At 36.8% G+C, this 26,183-nt stretch overlaps 1 protein-coding gene across 5 annotated transcripts in view; it reads left to right on the top strand.

Moving 5' to 3' along the window:
- The window catches only part of LOC128859051 (uncharacterized), a 196,427-nt gene that overhangs the window by 120,608 nt on the left and 49,636 nt on the right, over positions 1-26,183 (top strand). The window lies entirely within an intron of this gene.

The raw sequence follows: 26,183 nt of genomic DNA, 5'->3' as shown, positions 1-26,183 counted from the left end.
AAGTTATTCAAAAGTACAATATGGCAATGTGATAATATAGGCAGAGGATGTAAAGCACTCTAACTACTACTATGTAGGAATATATTCATGAATATATGAGTATGTGGGTACTCATGGGACATTATACCGCATCGATAGCAATCGGGGTTGGGAGCTTAAACAGCCTTTTTCTTCGCATTTCACAGAAAGTTGCGCTATAAAAAAATGTAAAGAGTTTTCTCAAAAATGTGTAATAATATGATGTAAGGATGGCTCATGAAATTTTGTGAGGTTTATGATGAGCTTCTGCGCTAAGTACTGTAACTCCCTCACCAGTAGGCCTATTCACAAATATTGTACTAAGTAAATCCTTCAATTTACTAACCAACGGCTGATATGAAAATATTAAAGAAGCTCTCTAATTATAGACGAAAATCAGTGTCATAGTTATTAAATAAAACTTTATTACTATATCAGAAAGCCGAATGATTCTCTTCCACATCTTGACAAATTCTGCAAAAATCAGTTATGGGCGTAGGTAGACATAAAGATGAGCTACGCACTTCAGAGTATTACTTGTGCGTCGCTTGCAGGCTTGCGATGGCTTGTAGTCCCACAATACTCTATTGTGTACCCTGTCAGTACACTTATTGCGGTTTTATTGAATCTCAAAAGGCCTTATGAGTTTCTCTCTACCTTACCTTCGCCATGGTGACTCTGAAGCCACACAATAGATTCAGTTAGTTCATAAATGGATAATTCAATCAACTGGGTTACGAATGGTAAATCAGAACACATCAGCTATAATCCCATTAAACATTGCATAGTCCCATTAACTATTGACAATACCTTACAGCGTTCGAGTAACGCCAGTTCAACAAGAAAAGGCTTTGTATTTACATATTTTTATTCAGATTACGAATCCTAAGTATCTGCTTGCCTTTTGCCAGAAGTCCATGGTTAAGGTATTCCCCAAATTTTCTCATAATCCTTTTTACAGATCACAACGATGTTGTTATATGAACTGCAACGGTTTAAGCTCACCTCTTCACTGCTTAAGCTCAAGTCCACGTAAGCGATATTTCCTTTCTTCGGTCCTTCCTCCCTTGCCTTCCAAAGCACTACTGGTGTCAGATTAGTTGAGAAAAGGGGGAATGCGAAGTGGTGGAACACGCTAGATGATCCATCTATTTTGCTCTGTCTATTAAATTTTGACATATTTACTTATAGGGTTGCCACCTAAGTAAAAAAAAAAAATTAAATGTGAATCTCAAATAAAATATCACAGTACGAGTATCAAAGAACATTCAGAACACTTTAATTATAATTTTTTTAAATGCGTTGCCACCTATTTAAAAAGTGTTTGGAAATTAATTGTGTATATTAAATAAAATTTCAGAACACAAGTATCAGCTAATTAGTATTTATTATATTACTTTTATCGAAAGAAAGATATTTGGAAAAACTTTACTCCGAACTTATTTTTTAAAGTGTTGCCACCTATTTAAAAACGGAAATTAAATATGTATGTTGAATAAAATTTCAGAATACGAGTATCAAACATTTTTACCAAAGAACGTTTTAGTGCGCAGATATTTTTAAACAGCGTTGCCACCTATTTAAATATTTAGATTATTTGAATATGGTTGTTAAATAATTTACTGTAATACTCTTATCGATAGAAAGCTGTTGGTAAAGCTTTCATCTGAACTTATTTTTTGAAAGCGTTGCCACCTATTTAAAAAATTTTAGGAAATTAAATGTGTATGTTAAATAAAATATTTCAATACGAGTATCAAATAATTGCTTATTTAGGGCACACTTTGCGTAAATATTTTGTTGAAAATATTATTTTTAGAAAAAAAGATTTCAGTAGAGTTGCCACTTAAATAAAAAAAAATTTGTTATCGTTTTAAAACAAATTATTTCAGGGCAATGTCATTAGGTCACAAACTACAAATTGGTTAGATGCAAAAAGAGTTGCCATCTATCTAAGAATAATAAAAAGGAAACATCTCATTAGGAGAAAACTTGAATTAGAAAAGGAAGGATTTCATTCAAAACAATATTTAAGCAGAGTTGCCACCTAATTTAATAAACAAATTACATACTCGCTTTTTATTATTTTATAAATTTATTTCAGGCCAATGTGATTAGGTCACAAATTATAAATTTATTAAACTAAAATAAGGGTTGTCATCCATGTAAAAAACTAAAAGTAGGATATTTCCAGTGCCAGTTGCTAGGGAAGGCTTTAATTCAAAACCGGAATTTTAGTGGGGTTGCCACTTACTTTAATAAACAAGTTTTTTAAACGTTTCTTTTTTTTTAATTTGAAAAACTTATTTCAAGACACAAATCGCTAAGACACAAATCACAAATTATTCATGGGTTACTATTCTATTAAAAACAATATTAAGTAGGAATTTTAATAAACAAATTTCATTATTAATTTTTTTTAATGTTAAGCAAGGTTACTCACAAAACCTTTAACAGCAGCTTTTAAACTCCTTTTTTAATGAAAATATGAAGTAATAAACAAAAAGTTTATAAATTCAAATGATGAGCGCATCAAATAGAACGCAAATGAAAAATGATAATTAAAGCGCAAAAGGAGTATGCGCACTTAAGGCCCAGCACAATATGGCAACCGAAAATACGCATGCCAATTATCATATACTTGTATGTAGCTAAATATGTATGTACATCCTTCGTTACGTGTCCAAGCCTCATTGTCCGCCGATCGTGGCGTTCGCTATTAGGAAAATTTTTGTTATCATTTCAAATTTCATTCCACTGTGGGTTTCGCGCCCGCTGCAATCGAATTGTGGTCACTCATTTTGATGAGAGTAAAAAATTAGTGAGCAAAGTTATGGAAATAAAAATCTTGGCGGAACCTTTCACGCTTCTCACATTACGACGACTTCACTGGGGGAGATTGCAATTCCCCAGTCGTCCGCCGTTTGCAAACTCCACCACAAAAGCTATGGTTAGTATTTTGAATTGCGCAATTTGTTTCTGCAGTAATAGAGCAATACTAATGGCTTCTCAGATGGACAATTACGTGCAGCTAATGGAACAACAACAACAAAAAAGCCATTGTGAAATTAAACACATTAGGAAAGCGAACTTTCTCGTTTTTTGTATTTTTTTATTTAAATCCCTTTTATTTTTTTTTTTGTTTCTGTTTAACCAGTTTGAGTCCCCAACGCGTGCTCAGATATTCAATAAAAAAAAAACTACACATCTAACAGGTGGCGCTAAAGTAATCCCTTCTATCAGAAAATGCTATAAATTTTGCGATTGACCCCTAATGTCAGTTCTGTTTTGACATTTGTGTAGTAAACACGAAATACACGTTAATAAACAATGTTACGCTACACTGCTCCAGAACGCGGAATATTGCTGACTATTTATTTGACCAATAATCGGTCAGTGACTTTGGCACAACGTGAATTTCGTCGCAGATTTCCTCGCCGTCCAACGCCTACTGGTGAAACACTGCGACATTTAGCCGCTCGCCTCGAAGAGACTGGCACAACACGAGATGCTGCCAGGCGTGGCAGACCCCGGAGTTTTGCAGAGAATATTGCTGCTCTAGCCGAGGATGTCATGCAAGCGCCGTCGACATCGACCAGACGACGTGCCACGCAAATGGGTATCAGTCGACGGTCTTTACAGCGAATTTTGGTACAAAATTTGAAGATGTTTCCGTACAAAGTCCAGACGGTACATCAGCTGTTAGCTGCTGACCGCCAATCGCGTCTAACATACGCTCAAGCCATCCTTAATCACCACCAAGAGGAAGATTATTTTTCATCAAAAATAATCATGCGTGATGAGGCCTATTTCCATCTTAGCGGGTAAGTAAATAAGCAAAATTTACGCTTCTGGGGCACTGAAAATCCGCGTGTAACCCACGAAGAGCCATTACACCCGCTCAAAGTCACTGTATGGGGTGCTGTTTTCGCTGGAGGAGTCATCGGACCTTTTTCTTCGAAGACGTCGCGGGCCAAACGGTTACTGTGAATGGTGAGCGCTACAGAGCAATGATCGACGAGTCCTTTTTGCCGCAACTTAATGAATTGGGATTGGAAAACATGTGGTTCTAACAGGACGGTGCAACGGCACACACTGCACGTGCCACAACCGATATGCTGAAGGATTCATTTCCCGGGCGCCTAATCTCCCGTTTTGGCGATTTGCACTGGTCAGCAAGATCGCTTGATTCGACCGCTCCAGACTTCTTTTTGTGGGGCTTTTTGAAGTCGCGGGTTTATGTCAACAAGCCTCAGCTCTCTTGCAGCTCTTAAAGACAATATCCGTCAAGAATGTGAGGACCTATCGCCGGAAGTTTTGTCCAAAGTGATGAAAAATGCCGTAAAAAGGACTCAAATGGCAATCAACGGCGGCCACTTACACGACATCATATTCTCGACTTGATGTAAAAAAAACTAAAAGACCAAATAAAAATAATCCACAAGAAGAATCAAAGTTTTTAATTTTTTTTTTTAAATTACAGCCAAAAAACATCGGAAGGTTACTTTTGCGCCACCTTGTACATGTAATGGTATTGTATTGCATAAATTTTGAATTTCGTTTTTTCATAAATACCAAACCAAATCCATTGCCATTCGCTGTAAGTTGCTAACAACAGAGCTGTCGATTTGCAAACGCTTGGTGTTACTTCTTACAGTGATTGTTGATGGATAGACAACGCTGGCAAAAGACAATAACGAAAAACTCGAAATTTAATTTGCAAAAAATAAAAAAAAAAATTCATGAAATTGTGTAAGCAAAAGTGAATTTTCGAAGTAAATACTAAATGAAAAAAAATTAAAAAAAAAATGTTCCGCGCCTTCACGCTTTTTTATTAAGTATTTACTTTGTAAGCTCATTTCTGCGTACGCAGGCCAAAAGTGTATGAAAGCTTAATCAGTTAAGCGCCAAAGAAGAGGAAAACGAAATTAAAGGATTTCAATTGGGGTGTGCAATTGAGGAAGACTTTCAAAAGGACACGTGTGCGCAGCATAAAAAATAGTAATCTATTGACATACTACACATACGCATATGCATATGGAAATTAATATGTACACTTGTATCTGTGTCTACTAGCCGCAACCGCCAGCGAAGCAGCCATCCGCACTCATTGTGTTGCAAGCCTTTTGTGTGGCGCGTGTTTGTTGCTTTTGTCTGCTCGGTTTGTTTTTTTTTTTTTTGTTTTACTTTTGGAATTTCTCTTTCTTAGTTGTTTGTGTTTTGTTTTTCTCCTTTTGTTTTGCCATTCCACTCACTTTGGTTGTCACATTAAATTAATCATTTTGTTTAGCCAAAATGTCAATCAATCACAGCAATAAAGTACAATGTCAGCGCAACAGACAATGGAGCAGACCAGAAAAAATGGGCAAAATAGACAGCACAAAGCATTGTAAAGTCAAAGTGGATAACCTCTTTCGTGTTGTATACCCGAGCAGAGCCATGAGGGAGCGAGGGGTTAGACTGTGTAAAAAAGTGTGGAAGAGTGAGAGAGCATGAAAAATATTCTAATTTAATTACACCCCAAGCCTATACGAGGGCTGATATTCATTACCGGACTCACTTTGAGTCATTTGTGTTCCCACAGGGGATTACGCATGCAAGTAGCCGCCGTGGTTCAAGTTTTTTATATCATTAGTGGTTGATACAATTCTAATTAGGTCAAACATGTCACCACTTGGCATGTAAGTAATCCTGGTTAAGTCTACTAGATGCTCAGTGGTAGAGGCGTTGAAGTCAGTTTCATGCTGTAGAAATGTTCAAATTATATTTTTTTTCACTTTTACTATCGAGGCTCACTACTCTTTCTATGGTAGACTTGAAACATATATTCGACACCAGATTAAGTTTGATTAATTTGAGCGAACTGCTTGTGAAAATACTTCGCTGGGTTGTCAAATTCGAAAGCGCAGAAGAGATATCTCAAACGAAGTCCCAATCCTACACCTTAGTTTATCCAGATTTTAAGCGGAGACGGATGTTTCCAAAAATAACTCCATCGCCTAGACTTGGCTGACAGTCCTTATTTCCCAGAATACTTGGAAGAAGGGGGAGACAAATAAGTGGTCTTTTATTGCACTCGGTGCGCTAAGGAACGCGACGTCCTAGCAAACAAAAATGGTGTATTTCTAATGTCGCGTAACCTAGTCCCACAAATGCTTGAGTCGCATGAAAATTGGAGTGATGCACAAGCTTTTGCAACACAAATTATCTTGGAACTTCCCAACCATGATTGGAGGCGAGGAATTGATGCTTGACGAACGCAACAGCAAGACCAACTGCCCTAACAAGAAGAATAGTAGATGAATGTAACTGACGATTGAGCTTACTACTCACGACGCCCTCTAGACGTAATAACCAAATAGGTATACCTGTAGGATGAACCGTCGGCAGGTGTTTTTCGTGGCCTTGAAGTCCCACACTGGCTAAGAGTTTCGATAGCTTTTACGTCTCGTAAAAAAATAAATATAAAAAAAAATAAGTTATATAGTTTATCAAAGGAGCTACTCAAGCTACTCAAAGATTGTGCGTACCTCATTTTGACTATTGCAAAAGCTACGAGAATGAAGAGGAGGAAGAATGTGAGGAGATATCTTCTTAGTGACTGCCCTCCGTGGCATGCCAGTTGGCTTAGTTACTTTGGCTCACCGTTCTTCATCGCTCCTGAATGATACCGATGACCTTAAGGATATAAGTGTCAGTCAATTCAATGGCTGCGGACTTAAAACAAAATGTTTTAATGAGGAGTAGCAGTTAAACTGCTACTATGGTATCTACAATTTTTGCCTACCTACCCTCTAAAGAAAAGGGGAATGATACAACATTTCGACGCATCCAGTTCGACGTATCTGTACTCTCACTGTATGGTGGGTGCGAGAATCTCTTCTACGGAACAACACATTGAGAAACCTAAGCGGTTACTATTGTCAGCGAGCGGCTTTCAGTCGAAAGTTTTTACGAGCTTTTAAAATTTTCTATCAGTGTCCAAAATAGCGCAGCCTCGGAATAATCGCGAAATTATACGCCTTTTCTTACAGACAGCTACATAGCAACACAAAAGGAGTTCTAAATGTGAATTTATAAGTATAAAACAGAGCAGGCAACAGGGTTAAGAGTATAACCTATTTCGTCGACAGAGTGTAATGAAAAGAAAGAGGCAAGAGGTTCTTGTGCCTCTGACTTCCATTAGAGATTCTCGTGCTTCTCTGCACAGTGTTCCCCCAAACTTTACTGCCCCAACACCGTACCCTTGACGGTAGTGAGAATATTAATCAGTTGGACTCTCATGGTTGATTTCTAGATATCTCAAAGACTGGTAAGCTTAATTGATTTTAGATAAATGAGTATACAACTTTTCAATTCTGGAGGAGTTTACTTCTGTAGGAGTACTCCGAAAAGTGATCTTGAACCGTCAGTAAAATAAACAAGGATTCGTTCCCACAAATCGCCAAATCCACAGCGCACGAATCACTGAATATAAGCAAAGCCCATTTTATGTTTCAAGTTCCAACGATACTTGAGCCTATATCCCTATGAGGCAATATTACCCCATGCGACCTTTAAGTAAGCACCAGAAGAGAGACGTATAAGCAAATCTTATTTTGTATTATAGGTACTGGAACTTTGTCGCAAGTCCATGCTCTACTGTCAAAAAATCTAGATCGGATTCTAATGCAGCGTACGATTAATTTCACAAGCGGAGGAATGACGAAATCCGACTGAATGCAATTCACTTCAAAGATTTCAAAGGGTCCTTGACAGGGTAACTCACTTGATGGAAGTACTCCTCCCAGTAAAATTATTGGCTTCTGAAACAGATGGCGGATGCCCGGAAAAATAACCAAGCTCGAATTGAGGGTATTGTTGGATTCCATAGCGGATGGCCTACCACTTGCCAAATACAAAAAAACTAAGTAAAAAATTTGAGACGTCTAAATGAGTTGCCTACTTTCATTGTGAATAGCTCTGCAAAAAAATTTGTCAGGCAAGCAAATCAGAATCGAACTGAGCCAGTTGCCTGTTGAGTGCATAAGTATCTGATGATTGCTTCATTATCACTACTACCCGTAGATACCAGGCAACCTATTCTCATCAGTGAAAGTAAGTCCCTAAGAAGAAGTTTTCAATTACAAATCACTCAATCATTTTATGGAAAAGTCTCCTTGTACTTCTGGCGAAATCCCTTCTCAAACAATTGTACTCCCCACACCACCACCGTATTTGTCATCCTCTTTCACTCAGCGCTCAAATTTCCGCATGTAAAATGTCAATCACTTCCGTATCACTCCGCTCAAAAAGTCATGGAAGAAACCTTTTCACTTCACGCTTTGCAGCCACAGGTACCCAGTGATGTCATGCTTTTTTCACGAAATTAACTTTTAGATCCGTAGCTCATTCTACAATTATGCCCTTAGCCGCTGTGTCTACTACATATCTTCTTCTTACCCCGCTTTTGAAGCCTCCACTATTTCGAGACATAAATTATGAAGATATAACATCCGTCAATAGAAATGCAACGTCATCTGTTGTTATTTTTGCCACATCAGCATTAATCGACAAGCGTGACGCAATCCGCAGCGCCTAAGTGTAGGCAGCCCATTTTGAAATGCTGCGCACGTCTTCATACAAGCGGAAAGTGATGAATAAACTTATATTCTTTATTGTTTTCCATAGGATTTCGAAGTGAAACGAAAGATAAGGGGAGGATAAGAGTGTAAATGATTAAAGCAAGTACGTGCAAAGCCCTTTTTGGTGTTGATGGAATGTCGGGTTATATTTTAATTGAAAATTTTTAAATAACGATTCTACGGCTCCTCATGCTAGCAGAGCAAATTTATTATAACGGATAGAAGAGCAATAAATTATTGTATGCGTGAAGAAGGAATTACTTTAAGATTTGTATGCTTTTTTAGAACTCCTTTTGCTACCCTTTTGGTGTCAAATATATTTAGAAATATATCTGAAGGAGTATTTTTGGTTTGCTTATAGTAGTAAAAGCACCAGATTTTAATATTAAATAGGAAAAATTATAATAATTTTTTATTTTTTTTTAAATTTTGTACAAGAATATCATGTCGATAGTGCCGTCGTTCTAAAATGCGTTGCGCCTTGTGGGTAGGTAACGAGTTTTATATTACCGTAAATTATAGGCTTTGTGGTTATATCGAATGTGATTATGGAAATAAAGGCTAAACGCTGAAACTCATGGTTTACATAGAAGATATTTCTAAATTTTAAAATTTTGCCGTTTTAAATTTTATTAGATTAGCTTTATTTTGTTTATTATTAAGAATTTAAACGGGATACATAACTGTTTAATTAAATTTTTGGGATTTGCTAAGCTGTTATTGTCCCAGAAAATATTGCGCCTTATAGGTAGGCTACCAAGATATTTTTAGATAAAAATAGGCTTTTTGCAGTTATGTCAAGTAGTTAAGGGGGCAGGCTTGTATTATAATATTTAAAGTAAAAAAAGATTAAAAATCAGAGATCTGCTTTCCTGCGGATATACTCGGATAGGTAACATTTATGGCAAAAAATATTTTTAAAATTACTTTTTTGTAATTTTGATATATACGGAGGAAATTTTTTTAAAATTACTGCAAATCAGAGGATAACTGTAAACGTACGGCTGACGTCGTCTATAGTCAAAATTGAACGTTTCGATTCCGCACTGTGTAAACTTGTATTTGAGCACAAATCATTATATATATATATATATATATAATTGGGGTGTACACCCTTTTTGGGTGTTTGGCCGAGCTCCTCCTCCTATTTGGGGTGTGCGTCTTGATATTGTTCCACGAATGAAGGGATCTACAGTTTCAAGCCGACTCCGAACGGCAGATATTTTTAACCTTCATGTGCCCGGGATATAAAACTTACGTACCCGGTCGGCTTACTACATTTGTAGTAACTACGTAATTGCATGCAAAACCAATGTAATGTTAAGAAAAAAAGACTTGTATGGTTTTTTTTTTTTACTTGTACGTGTGTAATAACCTTTTTATTTAAAAATATTGAATTCAGGTGATAATTTTAATACAAAAAATGTGTTAATTTTCAGGAGTTGAACAGCATTTTCCCAAAATATATGTTTCGGCTTGTGCATTACACTCTGCTTTTTTGCACCATCTACAGATTTTTCGTGTGTTGTTACGACTTCCTATTTCACAGTATTGACAAGGTACAGGATATTTTGGTTGTTTATCGTTGGAAATATCAGGTTAAATAGATGAATCAACATTAGATGTAGCAGAAAGGGATCGATCCAGTGCCATTTCGATAGCTTTACGTGTTTGATGGAATCCCAGCACCCGGGGAACTTGAGAGCGCTGTTTAATTGCTGGCATAAAAAGCTGCTTAGACAAGACATTTGTCAAAGGTGTGCTGCCAAGTATTATAACTGATCTGCCTCTTTTTGGAACATAAGATACCAAAGAAAACTTTCCATCGAGAAACCCGAAAATGGAAGATTCTTCAGCACGATTGCAGTCAGCCTTCATTTCATATGGTACAAACGTTTTATTTTGACGAACAGTACCAAGGATAGCTAGACCTTTGGCCATTAAATACTTGCCTAAGTTTAGCGATGTCAAAAAACTATCACAAATAATAGTCTTCTGTTGTTCTCCCAATGGCATACTAACCTTTGCACAACACCTTCACCTACGTTATTTGCTCGACCAGCGTTTGGGGTTTTTCCAGTATATATTTCACTTTTGAGTGGATAGAACGACTTAGCATCGCATGCAAACCAAACCTTTATCCCATACTTGGCAGGCTTAGAGGGTATGTACTGAGTTAACCTAGTTCGACCGCGATAAGCAAATAATTGTTCATCCACAGTAATTTCTCCAGATGGTTGGTAATATTTGCGCAGATTTGCGTTCATTTGTGTCCACAATTCAGATATTGGAGCAGCCTTATCGGCTTCTAGCCTAACTGCTCTTGTACGCTCGCCTAACTGCTCTTGTACGCTCGCTGTCAAATCTAATGAATCGAACAATTTCTTTGAAGCGTGACTTAGGCATTACTGCTCGATAAAAGCTTGGCCACATAGCACATCCACATCTTCGTCATTTGATTTATTTACACCTGCTAGTAACACAAGACCTATAAGTGCTTTTAGTTTAATTACGGTTAATTTCTCCCAGATTCTTTTATCTCCAGTGCAGTTTTTCTCGTTCCAAGTCTCATAGGCTTTTCGTGCTTTTTCATTCGTATCTACTAGAATTTGTTGAAGCATTGATGGAGTGAATATCAACTCAAAGACGTCAGACTCAATTAGACCCTGGGTAGCCCGAGTTGGGCCCACAACAGTGCTCCGAAATACATTATGGCTACTTACGCGAACAGCTTGGCTAGGAAAGTTCTTAAGCCATGCAGTTTGATCTTTAGCGATCAACGCATCATGTCGTTGTGTAATGGGCGGTTCGCCTGAATCAAAATTATCCTCGAAATCTGCTTCGAATATTGCACCCTCTTCCTGCTCATCATTGCGAATGTCATCCTCTTCAATAATTAATTCACTTTCAGCGTCGGAATTTTCTGTATTGATACCAATCAAACCACCAGCGCCAATATCGTTCGGGTTGGAACTCTCATCATTGCCGGCATTGCTATCATCCTCCAAGTCGAAATGCTCTTCCTCCTCATCAAGCTCGGGCAATATGTTTTGCACATGATCCTGAAGTTCTTCGTACCTTATTCGGTAACTAAGCTGATGTTTTTTTCAAGTAGGGTCTAGAGGTCAGGCAAATAATAGGTCGAGTGTTATTATACTCTTAATTGACTTTGATTTGATAATCAGGAAGCTACTAAAAAAATCGGGCATTGTTGTTTCGGAAAATTTTTTTTTATCTCACTTTTTTTCACAATTTACTACAAATGTAGTAAGCCGGGCACATGAAGGTTAAGAGGAGTTTTTTCATGGCAGAAATACACTCGGAGGTTTGCCATTGCCTGCCGAGGGGCGGCCGCTATTAGAAAAATGTTTTTCTTAATGTTAGTGTTTCACCGAGATTCGAACCAACGTTCTCTCTGTGAATTCCGACTGGTAATCACGTACCAACCCAAATAATTACTTTTTCAAAATTGTATTCAACAACTTTTAATAGAATTTCTTAAGTTCTTTTAATTTTGGTATTTTTTATATCATTTGCTGACATTAAGATTTCCAGATCTCAAATTTTATTATAATAAAATAGGCCAAGTGGTGAAATTTTTGAATAATATAAAATTGTGGCGCCTGTTGGATAGACTTTTTCCCCTAAGTTTTTTCAAAAGAAATAAATGTTAAATATTTTTAGACGGTTTAAGTGAAACATTGGATATATAAAGCACTCAAAGCAATTTAAATTTAATTTGATTAATTTTATTTTATTTTATTCATTTTTAAATTAAATTTTAAAAGTGACTTCACCAAACACTCGAATATATAATTATATTTTGAATAAACTTTTTTTAATTTAAAATTTTAATTCTAGTTTAATTTTAATTTAATTTTATATATTTGAGTTCTTGGTAAAACCAATTTTTTACATAAAACCGTGGAAAAATATTTAATACTTATTTCTTTCGATAACGTTAGGGAAAATAGTCTATCCAAGCGGCGCCAGAATTTTATTATAAGCAACAATTTTACCACTTGGCAATTAATTTTAATTTAAAAAGCATAAAATTAAATTAAATTTATTAAATTAATAGGACTATGAATAAGCTCGTGCGGTTTTACAACAGATGGCGTAACTTGATTATTATTCCATCGATCCACATTTCCAAATATTCATTGGAGAGCTACTGTCGTAAGGCACAAACGTCAGTATAAGTTTTTTATTTGAAGCGTAAACAACAATATTTTTACCACACTTGAAAATGTCGAATTTCGTGCCAAATAATGTGTTTTTGCGGGGAATTCTTCTTCATTATTTTAATATGAAGAAAAAAGCAGCCGAAAGTCATCGTATCTTGGTGGAAGTTTATGGTGAGCATGCTCTATCTGAGCGAACGTGCCAGAAGTGGTTTGCACGCTTTAAAAGTGGTGATTTTGGCTTGGAAGACGAAGAACGCGAGGGTGCGCCGCCAAAGTTCATGGATACCGAATTGGAGGAATTGCTCGATCAAGATCCGGCTCAAACGCAAGAAGAGGTTGCAAAAACTTTGGGAGTTGATCAATCAACCATTTCCAAACGTTTAAAAGCCATGGGAATGATCCGAAAGGTAGGCCATTGGGTGCCGTATGAATTGAAGCCAAGGGACGTTGAACGCCGTTTTATGGCATGCGAACAACTGCTTCAACGGCACAAAAGAAAGGGTTTTTTGCATCGAATTGTGACTGGCGATGAAAAGTGGGTCCATTACGACAATCCAAAACGTCGGGCAACGTATGGATACCCTGGCCATGCTTCAACATCGACGTCGGCGCAGAATATTCATGGCCTGAAGGTTATGCTGTGTATCTGGTGGGACCAGCTGGGTGTTGTGTATTATGAGCTACTGAAACCGAATGAAACGATTACGGGGGATGTCTACCGACGACAATTGATGCGTTTGAGCCGAGCACTGCGAGAAAAACGGCCGCAATACGCCGATAGACACGACAAAGTTATTTTGCAACATGACAATGCTCGGCCACATGTTGCACAAGTGGTCAAAACATACTTAGAAACGCTCAAATGGGATGTCCTACCCCACCCGCCGTATAGTCCAGACCTTGCGCCATCCGATTACTATCTCTTCCGATCGATGCAACATGGCCTGGCTGACCAGCACTTCCGTAATTACGATGAAGTCAAAAAATGGATCGATTCGTGGATTGCGGCAAAACCGACCGAATTTTTCACAAAGGGAATCCGTGAATTGCCAGAAAGATGGGAAAAAGTAGTAGTAAGCGATGGACAATATTTTGAATATTAAATTTGTAACCATTTTACGTCAATAAAGTTTCAAATTTCGAAAAAAAACCGCACGAATTATTCATAATTTAATTTTATTCTTTTTTAAATTTCATTTAATTTTATTCTTTTTTAAGTTGAATTTAATTTATTTAAATTTAATTTAATTAAAAATAATAATTAAAAAAGGAGAAAAAACTTAGTTATAAATTTAAATTTTGATTTTAATTGAACCTAGCTAAAATTTTTAATTTTATTTGCCTTTTACTTGATTCAAGGTGAAATTTCCCATCATGATTTTTTTTTTTTCAATTAGTGAAGAAAGGATTTTTCATCTCTTAAATTAAAGCAAAAGCAGTTTTGTTGCAGATTGAATTAGAATTGCAATAAAAGCGTCTTAATAGTCACTAAATGCAGATATAAGTGATTTATGATTTCACTTTTTTAGCAATTAAAAATATATTTTGTATTTTTACTCCTTTTTCAATTTTATATTTAAATTTTTTATTCGAATTTTTATTTTATACATATTTTTTTAAAATTGTTTTCATATACATTGCAAATTTAATTGACATATTATAAAACAACAGCCACTTATTAAAACGCATTTCTATCATTTTTCTGCCTCATTAATGCTTATCAAGGGCCGCATGTGGCATAAATTTTAATTATCGCTTGCGTAAGCAAACAAAAGCGCAAAAATTAAGCTACAACTGTATATTTTCATTAAAATAAAATTAAGCGTAATTAAATCAACATAAAATAATAAATACAATTCCGTAATTGAAGTGAGTAAATATATTTGTCCACAATTCGCAACAAAAAACCAATAAAATTAGTTTATTTAAAGCCAACCGAATGGGTCATGTTTACAAGCATCACAAAGCTGGCCAACTACCATGCACAATACACATACGTGTGGATAAATATATTTATATGCACTTAAAATCAACAAAGAGTAAAAGTTACTCATACGCCGATGTGTCCTTTTTCAACTTTCCCTACACAACGGCCGACGACCGGCATCGCAACGTAGCGGCATAATAACGCTTAACGGCCACATTATACAACAGGAAAATAGACACAAGTAAACAATAATGAAGTGGAACGTGAGTAGTGGTGAGGGCAAATGCGAAAATAATAATAATAACGGACAAAGGGTGGTCGCACAGTGGTTTCAAATTCAAGAGAAGTGGGCCAAAACTTATAATGTACTTTAATTTTTAGTTTTTTAATTGCACAGATGAAGTTGTTTGATACTAGTAAAGAGTATGCGAGTACTTATTAAGGCATTAAAGAAAACATAATTGCTACATACTTTTAAGTAAGCAGAGAAAAATGAGGCAACTCTTTCGCTAATTCGCAGCACAAATTTATTTGTTTTATATTTTATTAATTTACTTTTTGAAAGTCAATAATTGCGATACTGAATTTACCTTTTTGAAAGCTACTGATTACGTTGCTGAACTTAGATTTTCGGAATTCAAATGGCGGATCCGATATGACAAACAGCTTTCGAAAAAAGATGTTCAAATTTTTGAATATCCATATGTTTGAATATCTAAGAATTTTTGAAAGGGATTTTTCAATATTTTTGAATTTCTGTTCATTTACCCTTTGAAAGCCACTAAACAGGAAACTGAATTTAGTTTTTCGAAATACAAAATGGCGCATTTTAAATGCCGAAGAGTTTTCGAAAAAAACTTCAATAATTTTCAATATCCATATACATATTAGGAAATTTAGCAATTTTCGAAAGAGGTTTTTCAATATTTTTGAAATTCTGCACATTTACCTTTTAAAGGGCACTGATTACGACGCTGAATTTAAGTTTTTACAATGCCTTTTGAAGGTCATTGAATAGAACGCTGAGTTTAGATCCTTGAAATTCGCAATGGCGGATGAATTTCGAAAAAACTAAATATTTTACTCAAATTCACTTTGGTAAATGAATTAAAAAAAAATGTATTCTTCTAAAAAGCTGGTTGACTTCGCATCCAGTTAATTTCCTCACACAAAATTTCTTATTACACCAACCAACTAATAAATGCGTCCCTTCCAAAATCGGAAACGAACACTTCAGAAAACTCTGAAATGAAAGGCAAAAATAAAAATAAAGGCAAGCACAACTTTCGCCAACCGACGGTATCACACGCCGCTAAGGACGACACTCCAACTCTTCGAACAAACAGTTCAATAAAAAATTCAACGAAAAAACTTCACTTTGGTACTATGGGCCAGCCTTTTGCATTTTAAACCACTGTAAAGTGTTCGACATGAAGAAATAGTTTTGGCTTATGAAAGCCATAAAAAACTACTGAAGAATCCAGAAATTGAATGCCAAAAAAATTCAACGAAAATATGAATGAAAAACTAAGCGCAAAGAAGTTCAACAAACAATGAAAAAATTGAAAATCGTAGTATAGCAAAAACTGACGAAAAAAGAAGAAAACCTAGAAAAACACACACTCTCCCTCCCCCCAAATTGCTCTGTTCGTTCATTCTATTTACTTTGATTGCTTCGCTTATCGTTGCTTAGGTTTGTTTGCTCACATTGCATTTAATTCTCTAAACATTTATGTGATTTCCGCTAAGTCTGCCGGCCATTCGAAACGTGCATAGCAACAACAAGCAATGAAAGCAATGACAATAACAGCAAAATAAATAGATAGCAATTGCTGGGCGTGTAACAAAAATAAAAGAAATAAAGCTTTTGTGTGGGTGCGTCCACATTGGCGTTGAAAGTTACGCAACAGCAACTGAGTTGGCCTAAAGGTACAAAAATTACACAAGAATGAAGTATTTCTGTTATCTTTTTTCCGTACCTATGAAACTGGATTTTTTTTTAATAAAGCATGCACGTTTCTTATACTAAGATGTTATATTCGTGAATGCTTCTACAAAATAAAAAAATGTCTCCCCTTTTGGGCCAAGTAAGTCAACGAGATATTTTTAAACATTTTTATAAGCCACAAAGGGCTGCAGCAATATTCAGCTATAGCTAAATCTAGCCAATTAGCGTCTGTCATCATCTCAACAAGCCCTGCGCGTTAATTTAGTGTACCTCCTTCAAAGAAAATCGCTTTCCGTCACCTATTTCGGTAATTTGATTGTTAAAGATTATTTTGCTTCTACTCGTATGGCATCGAGCAGGTCACAATTGACCATGAGGTCGATGCACAAACCTCATAAAGAATGTCATCGAGCTTTTTCGTGAGACCAACTTAATGAAAATGGTTCTGGCCTAATGTATAGTTTCATTGCAAATTAATAAACGCTCACTTACTAATTCAACTCCATTATTTTAATGATTTCCATTTCCTTATTGGCATTTTCGACAGTTTCTCTTCCTTACTTAGTGCTCGCATGGTAGACTCATCGAGCACAGCGCCTGAACAATATATCTAAATATCACTCTGTTGGGTGTCGCAAATGCCATACCAGTTTGCAGCGCCGAGTTCTCTATCAATGGTTCTGCGCCAAGTGTGCGCCCCAGCGTCTTCTAAAACCCTGGGGACTCCATCGCAGCGCCTGTTTTACAATTCACAAGTTTGCGGTGTGTGTGACCACTCCAGCGACAGTGACATATTCTACCACCACTTCGAAACGCTCGAACACATAACAGCGAACGAACATTTTTTGAAGCTTAATGTCACCTTGGACTTTACGTAAAATAAGACTCGCTTCTATGTATGTGTCATGAGATATAGCTGAGTAAAGACATCTAGCATAGAATATTCAAAGCTCCCTACTTCGTCTAATATAAATTTAAAATTACTTGCAAAGTTTAGCTTAACACTTGACACCATTTAGTTCTAAAAAAATCCCATTATTTTGTTTAAATTCTTTCAGCCTTTTCATGTGCGCTCTCTGTCAATCAGTAAAGGCATGCAGCTCCCACAAAATTTTTCATCTTCTCCCTCAATTCCCAGCTGGTTATCTATCCGCATACCTTTTCTGTCCCACCACAGCACAGCCTTTCCGCTAACTTAGCATAACGCCAGCATTTCATGCAATTAAACATTTCGAAAGCGCGCGCAAATGTGAGTGAGACAGCGCACCAACATAGCGGATAGCCATGGCTTAGTGCAAAATTGTAGCTAAAGCAACAAAAATGTTAGGAAAAAAGAAAGCAAGAGAGCAGCACTGGTTATTTATGCTAAAGCGGATGATAAATACAGTTGAATTACATAAGCGAAAAAAGAAAACAAAAAAATAGAAAAAAACATAAAAAATAAATCCCAAAGCAAATGTTTATCCTTTCGCGCTCTCTCCATTCACTCTAAATGACATGACAAGTCATAGGAAAGGATTAGTGCCGACAAACTAAATGAATGCAAACAAGGAATTGCAGCGTGCCTTGCGCAAACATATGAGCAAACACACACACATACATATGGATATGTAATATTATACTCCCATTAGCAACAGTGAAATTCTCTTTAGTCATTACCAGGAGACATGGAAGGATCCGCATTAGAAAACAGCTTAAATATTTTACCGTTTTATTTGCGCTATTTGAGATTTGGGAACGAGTTCTTTGTTTCCTTTAAGCACACGACGGAAATATGAATATGAATGTAGCAGCTTTTTATGCACCCAAAGGCAAAGACAACAAGCAAACATACGTAGCGATAAGCAACGATTGAAATGAAACTTTGCGTTGCTGAAAATATTAGAATGTGCCTGAATTTTTAAAGAAAATAAATATTTGAATATCAGATTTTTAATATACTTTAGATGCAGTCGTGGAAGCTCTTGAGCTGGGCAAGTTTCAGTCGTACAAGTTTTATTGAATGAAAGGTGATAAGCAGGTGAAGGTGAAAGCTGAACATTGAGTAGTGGAAATGTGGAAAATCCGCTCGTGAAAATTTTGGTGGCTCTAGGCCACTAACAAGAAATATCATTTCAGCATAGAATATCTAATATCCAAGAATGTGAAAGACTTAAAGGATGAGTAGCTAAATAGTCTTATGCCTGCGTAATTTTAAAATTAAAGATAATAAAAAGAGAAAATTAATAAATAAAAAATACCAAAAATAAAAATCAATTTAAAAAATTTAAAAAAAATAACAAAAAAAAAAAATAAAAATATTAAACATAATGAATAAAAAATAAATAAACAAAAAAATAGGAAATTAAAAAATATAAAAAAACACAAAAAAATAAACAAATTAAACAGAACAAAACTAAGAAAATTAATAAATAAAAAATTTCAATACCTCAGTTTTTTTTCATCTTAAATATTAAAAAAAATTATAAAAATTACAAAAATAAAAACAAATTCTTGAAGAAAAATAGTCAGTAGAAGACCTATAGCTCATAGTAAGCAATAATATGATAATTTGCAAGAAAATCAAATCCTGATACCCAACGAATTTGAAAGTTTGGGTATCTATCAGCATGCAATATTTCATCAATGTACTTGAGAATTGGGCCTAACTTACCTTTATTAACACATAATAAGATAGTCTAGTCTGTTAAAACAATTTCAGAACGAGATTTCTGGCGATCTATGCCACTTTTAAGAGATTTCTATTGTTGTTGTTGTTGTAGTTGCTGTTATAGCAGCAAAAACATGTAAGGGAAATGTTGCTGCAGTGACAGTCCTTAGCCGAATATAAACCCGACTCGTTCCAGTAACGTAACACCGACTGTCGGGTGAAACATTGTTTTAAGGAGCTTTTGACCTCGAAATCTAACACCGAATTACTGATGAATGCGAATCCATCCAATGTGGCAAGTGAAATTCACAGAAGGAAATGGCAATGGCACGGCCATACCATGTAGGCGGACCACGAACCAACTGGCGTCGTTCAATTTTAGCGGAAATGAGGTCTTTGAATAAAATTTGAAATTAACCCGGAGCACTTGCACAATCGCGAAGGGGTGTTGTGTGCGCCCCATGGCTCCAACTAGGAGTTAGAGGTGTTTATAAATATAGTCTGACTCATAGTGCGTTGTAGCGAATTGGGTTTGTACTATTCGACTGATGATGGGTTTGATTCTCAATGTAGTCGTAAAACCTCAAACTGAACCAAAGAAGTAATTCCTAGTAACGGTCAGCTCTTGCCAGACAATAGTATTCTCTAAGTGTATTTTTGTCACTTAAAAGCTTCTTATAAAAAACCAACAACTATTAGAGTCATCCGTTTGAAGACTACCATCAAGCATCGCACAGCTTATTAGAAAATAAAATCGAACAAATACTTGCTGGGCCTCATGTTGGTGACTGCCAAGTCTCTGCTCACGGTCTGCACTCAAATACTCTTGACTCCTCTTATGCTGTTGGTATCCCTTACTTTGAGCAACGCTCCATACATACTCCTTATTGCGTCCTTATTTTAACAAACAGTGGAGCAAATGTAACTTAATCTTCGCAATTATTCCTTTACAGATCCAACTAATTTTGCTACTGGCATGCTGCTTGTTCCCAATCATACCTATCTTACACTCCTTCGGTTTATTTGTTCTTTTGATTTTTTCTGCTCACGATACTCTGCTCTTAATTGTATACGAATGAGTGACTAGTCCACAGCACCACAACTGAAACACCTGACAGCTATTAGAGCTTCATCGGCTGTATGTCTGTCCTCACTGTGGGTGTTTGAAATAGTCTTGCACAGTATTTTTGGTCTATTTGTCACCAGTAAAGCAATAATGAATGCTTTTCCATTTTCCATTTCCAAACTCTTGCTTGCATATCCAACTACTTTTTATTGTGAGTCAGTTACCGTTTCCTGCTTTTGTTGCCAGTGGTGGGCAAAGCATTATTGCAAAGCCTCATGCGCATGTGTGATGACTGATAACTGAGGCAGAGTTTGCAAAAAGAAAAAGTGAGTTCGTGATTGTCTTACGGCGAGCCGAAATTGGAAGAAATCATGGAAAGTTTGGCGTAGTGTAAATTTTACTAAGGCGCATGAATACTATGTATCCATTGAGAATTCAGCTTGAATGGAATCGCACAATTTTATTAATGAAGCGTATGGGAAGAATTTTTCTTTATCAGACCGGGGAACTCAAAAAAGCTGTTGTTTGCGCTTGGTCGATTAGACTCATCTTAATCGACCGTCTTTTGACTATAAAACCATCGGTTTCTCGATTTCTTTGCGTGCATCAAAATTAAATGGAGAAAATTCATCTCACTCAGACGACTTTTGCATATCTGATACCGAAGTTCATGAAATCTCTGTTTCCGTATAGAGGAAACTCGTCAAAGGCAACCGAGTTGTGCCAATTTAGAGAGGTACTCGCTTTTCCTTCATGTATCGGAATTAAGAGGATGTAAGATCCGGGGACATATAACAAAACAAGCCATTTGGTTGAAGAAATGGGTCCGTAAATCGGATTAAGTTGGGATAAACTCACTTAATCAATTTGTATGTTCTACATCGCAGCCCCTGAAACTGTTTTCTTTCTACGCATCGAGATTAGTGGAGGGAAGATCATGACGCTTTTGTTGTTTGATTATACATCTAGAAAGTTCATGGAGTCAATTTCCTTCCATATAGGGGATTTATTCAAGTTAAGCTACGTTGACCGTACAAATCTTTGCATATCTAACCCCGGAGCTCGAGAAGCTGGCGTTCTTACGGGGATTCGGTTGTTTTTTCTTAGCCAGCCTCAAATGTCATAAGATCGATTTATTTCTGGTCAGTGTGCTTATTTCAGTTAAATTTATCCCATTTATCTTCTCGACAAAGTAAACTCATTGATTGTAATGGTTTATACATCTTGAGTGGCGCGATAACTGCTTAAGAGATTTTGGTCGAGCATTACAAAGCGCGCCAGTCGTTTCTTTCCCGTGCTTCTCGGCGCCCTTATAATCTACCCTCATTTTCCAACAGAGAGCCTCAACTTTTGTAGTTAGCGCTTTGTCGTCTTATTCTAGTCAAGTTTGGACCGAAGTCCCGCTCAAGACTGCCTTTACCTTTGCTCCACCCGCAGAAAGTCACGACTACTCGCGCCTTCCTTCTCCTTTTACTATTTCCTACTTTTGCGGGAGACGTCCGCGCCTTCATTATTTTCTTAGGGAGCTTCGTGGTATCTTCGTAGCTGAGCATAGTGAGCGTAGTTGCGTCTTCATAGTCTAAGCTTACTGAAACAGTGGTACTGCCTCTACGTGTGGCCCACCCACCATTATTGTATTCATTCGTGATATCCTCTGGCCAAGTTGCGTATCATTCGAACTTACGCAACGCTCCTTGAGCCAAGGAGTCCACCCACTTATTACTTATTGTTGATCATATATAATCTGCTGGTTATTAAAGTTCGCTGTGGTGGTTTTTGGCAAAAGAAGTAGACATGAAGCTTGTGGAAGATTAGGAAAATCTATAGGATTAAATAAATGTCGGCAGTACATAGCAGTGGCGTCTGTTTCGTGTATTGTAACTATGAAGCGGTGCTGTGCTTCGCAGCTATGGAAAATTTTGTTTTAATTCCACACAACTTAGCGCAGTATCCTTGTTTTTCCACCATTCCCCAACGCCGTACGATGTTCGCTTCCTTCGCACTACCGCTCTACGTAACGCATTGTCTGGCAATCGGAAATCCTTTGGATTTACAAACGGCAATCCCAGTCGAGTGGTGAAGGAAGAGCGCGCAGGAAACACTACACAGCCGGACACATAAAATATATAAGTGCGCCACGGAAGTGCACACAAGTGCACGTATCCGCCTTAGGGATATACAAACGCAACAACAACAATACATCAAATGCGTCAAAGCGTCCTCCAACCGTCACAAGCTTAGAATTTATATGTGGGAATGTGCAGCCTTGTTGGTATAAATTTGATATCATTCAAGTGTTGATTTGATTTATTGATTTGTATTAAAGCGAACATTTTGAATGGCTTTTGTACATCAAAGTGCCTGTACATAAATACCGCTCATTTGAGGTCAGCGCAATATGACAAATTTCAAATTTAACGCGTCGAGATTGAAGCCCTCAGGAATAACAATGTTGTTCTAAAAGCTTAAAAATTTCATAATGACACGAATTTCATAGCAGTCGCCTCTCGGTAGGCAATGGCAAGCCTCCGTGTGTATTTCTGCCATGAAAGAGCTCCTCATGAAAACCATCTACCGTTCGTAGTCGGCTTAAGGGGTTAGTCTACTTTGTCACTTTAAAATTTTTCATTTTTTTTTTTTGCATAATTTGAAAGTATATATATCCAGAAATATTGTGTAAAAATTTTAAGAAAATCCGAGCACTCTAACTATTTTTTTTTTACCTGAACATCAGTACCTTATTTCGTCTACCTGCGCGTATAGCGTGCATCGATGAACCTTCAGCCTTTTAATCTCGTCTGTTGTTTTTGTTCGTGAAACAACTGCTTCGCATCACAAATTGCATAAGCTCCTTATATTTTTGAGTGTATTTAGTCTTTCTTGAAATAGAAGTATAGTTTTAGGTAAGACTTTAGAGTAAAAACTAACGCTAAAAAAACTGTATCGTCATTTGAGCATTAGTATTCGTTTTAACTGCGTACGAGTAGCATCGGTGTGAATCATGGGTAAAAAGACAACAGCTCATCCAGGTCGAAGCAAAAAGCGAAAGTTTACTGGTAATCAACACTCGGATAAAGTTGAAACTACCAAAGTAACCAGTAAATCAGCAGAAAAATTGAAAAATGCGACGGACCAGAGGTTCGATGTGCACACAGATCCAGCTAGCAGTTACTGCATTTTAAGTTTTCTTGTGTTTTCAACGTTAACGAATTATATACAGTGCAAAGTTTGCAACGGAGGAATTTCTTTTTCTAAATATGGAGAACGTGGCTTAGGTTTTAAGTTGTGTGTGAGTTGTGCGTGTGGCGAAAAATACATCGATTCGTGCCCGATGATCAATACTGGTCATGAAGTGAATCGTCGTCTCGTATTTGTGATGCGCTTAATGGGCATTGGTCTAGCTGGAATCAATATGTTTTGTGGACTGATGGACATAGGCAAAGGTTTGAACAAGAAGGTTTACTATGAAATCGTTGACAGCACTGTCATTGCAGTTAACGACATTTTCGATTTAGTGACGCGCAAAGCTATCAACGAAGAGAAAGAAATACAAAAGGAGAAAGGGCTGCCTGAGGACGTTTTAACAGTTTCTGGTGATGGATCATGGGAGAAAAGAGGTTTTTCTTCTCTAATTGGTATAATTTCCCTCATTCTCAAATTCACTGGAAAAGTCGCCGATGTTGAAATACGATCAATTTACTGTAAAGGGTGTGAACAATGGAAAGGTAAAGAAAATACATTAGATTTCCAAGCCTGGTCTGTGAAGCATAAAATTAATTGCACAGCAAATCACATCGGTAGTTCAGGGAAGATGGAGGTGGATGGCATAGTGGAAATGTTTTTAAGGTCCATAGAAAAATTTGCTGTGCGATATGGTTTCTACATAGGCGACGGTGATAGCAAAACCTTCAAAATGCTGTTGGATTGTGCTCCCTATGGTGAAGAATTCGTAGTGAAAAAATTAGAATGTGTTTTACACGTAGCTAAGCGTATTTTTAAACGTGCGAATGAAGCGAGAAAATCTTTGATACAGAAAAAAAAGGCCTTAAAGCAAGCAAAAGAAAAAAAAATCGCACCGAAGAAAACTGTAATTACGAAAAAAAAGACAATTATCGTAAAAAAAGTGCCAGAAGTGAAAACGCAATCTTTGACGATTAAATTGATGAAAGAGATGTCAGAAAATTACGGCTTAGCTGTCAGAAGAAATTTGAATAGTGTTGAAGGTATGCGAAGTGAGATATGGGCTGGGTACTTCCATAAAATTTCTACTGATACCAAGCCGCAACATCAAAAGTGCTCGATCGAGTGGTGCAAGTATCTCAAGGCGAAGGCACTCAAAACAGTATACAGACATCCTCCTGCTCTTTCTTCAGAAGTCCAAGAAGTGCTCAAGCCGATTTACGAGGATCTTACGAAAACCGATCTGCTGGAACGATGTTTAGGTGGCCATACTCAAAATAGCAACGAGTGCTACAACAACTGTGTGTGGAACATAGCGCCGAAACACAAGTTCAATGGCAAAAAAATAGTTGAAATTGCCTGCAAAGTTTCGGCGTGTATTTTTAATGAAGGATTTCGTCCCATTTTAAAAATAATGGAGACGATGGGCGTCAAAATCGGTCCGACCGCCATTATTTTCGCAGAAAATCGCGATGACGCGCGTATTAAAGTTGCGAACCGGCGCAGTTCTGATTGTTCAAAAGAGGCCAGAACAAAAAGAAAGCAAGCAAGACTTGAAGAAATTGATGATTTTGAGCAAGAAGAAGGCCTCCTTTACGGTGCAGGCATCGCAGACTAAGTTTAGGTAAAATTTTTCCATACTTTTTCACTTTTAAAAACTTTAAACGCGTTTTTCTGAAAACAACGTTTTCAAAATCTAGCTCCACTGTATCTCAAAAACTAATCAACCGATTTTCATAAAATTTGGATCACCTATTCTAGACATAATTTGCACCAAATTGACGCTCGGGGGTTTTGAAATTTTAAATTTTTACTATATATTTTTTTTAAATATGCGAAAAAAAAACCGTTCTATCAAAAATTTTCCATTTTTATCAGCCATTTTTTTTGTCTTCATTAAAACCTAATATCCGAGGGTCATTTTGTAGCCAGTATCTTACTGAATCTGAAACATTTTGATTTTTTTGTTTCAGACAAGCCGTTCTTGAGTTCTGATGGAGCTGCCTCACCAACCCATGTTTGAGACGTTACGCTTCACTGCTATTTTTTTACTAAAAATACTATAAAATTGAATAAAAAAAAATTTATTTCTGAATTTTAAGACTTTATTTAATAAATCAAACAAATTTTATATTACTATCATTTATAGTTTTCTCAAAAAAAAAATCACGAATATAGCCTTTTTTTCGAGTCTCCAAAGTAGACTGACCCCTTGAAGCTGTAGGTCTCTTCATTTTGGTATGATAGACCCGATTGCCGCGGAAACATCGTTGCGCAGTCGTCTGCGACAAGACTTCAAACCTTAAGGATATGCCGGATAGTGACAAAATAACTCGTCCTGACCACTCCCAACACTTGGCTTCTCTTGGTGTGCTCAAGTAGTTTTGTTAGACTCGACCAAAATCGCTTAAGTGGTTATCGCGCCAATGAAGAAGAAGAAGACACGAGACACAGCCCACGAGGCTATTGCAGCATCTTTCAGACTCAGTGGGCAGCCTACGGTAGCTGCCTTTTGGCTAAGATTCTTGTACAGCAAAATAATCTTTTAGAATTCACTGTGAGAGTCAAGCTTGGTTTACTAAA

The sequence above is a fragment of the Anastrepha ludens genome, chromosome 3, assembly GCF_028408465.1.
Source record: "Anastrepha ludens isolate Willacy chromosome 3, idAnaLude1.1, whole genome shotgun sequence".
Taxonomy (NCBI): domain Eukaryota; kingdom Metazoa; phylum Arthropoda; class Insecta; order Diptera; family Tephritidae; genus Anastrepha; species Anastrepha ludens.
The sequence above is the reverse complement of the archived record's forward strand: the minus strand, read 5'-3'. Positions and strand labels throughout refer to the sequence as shown.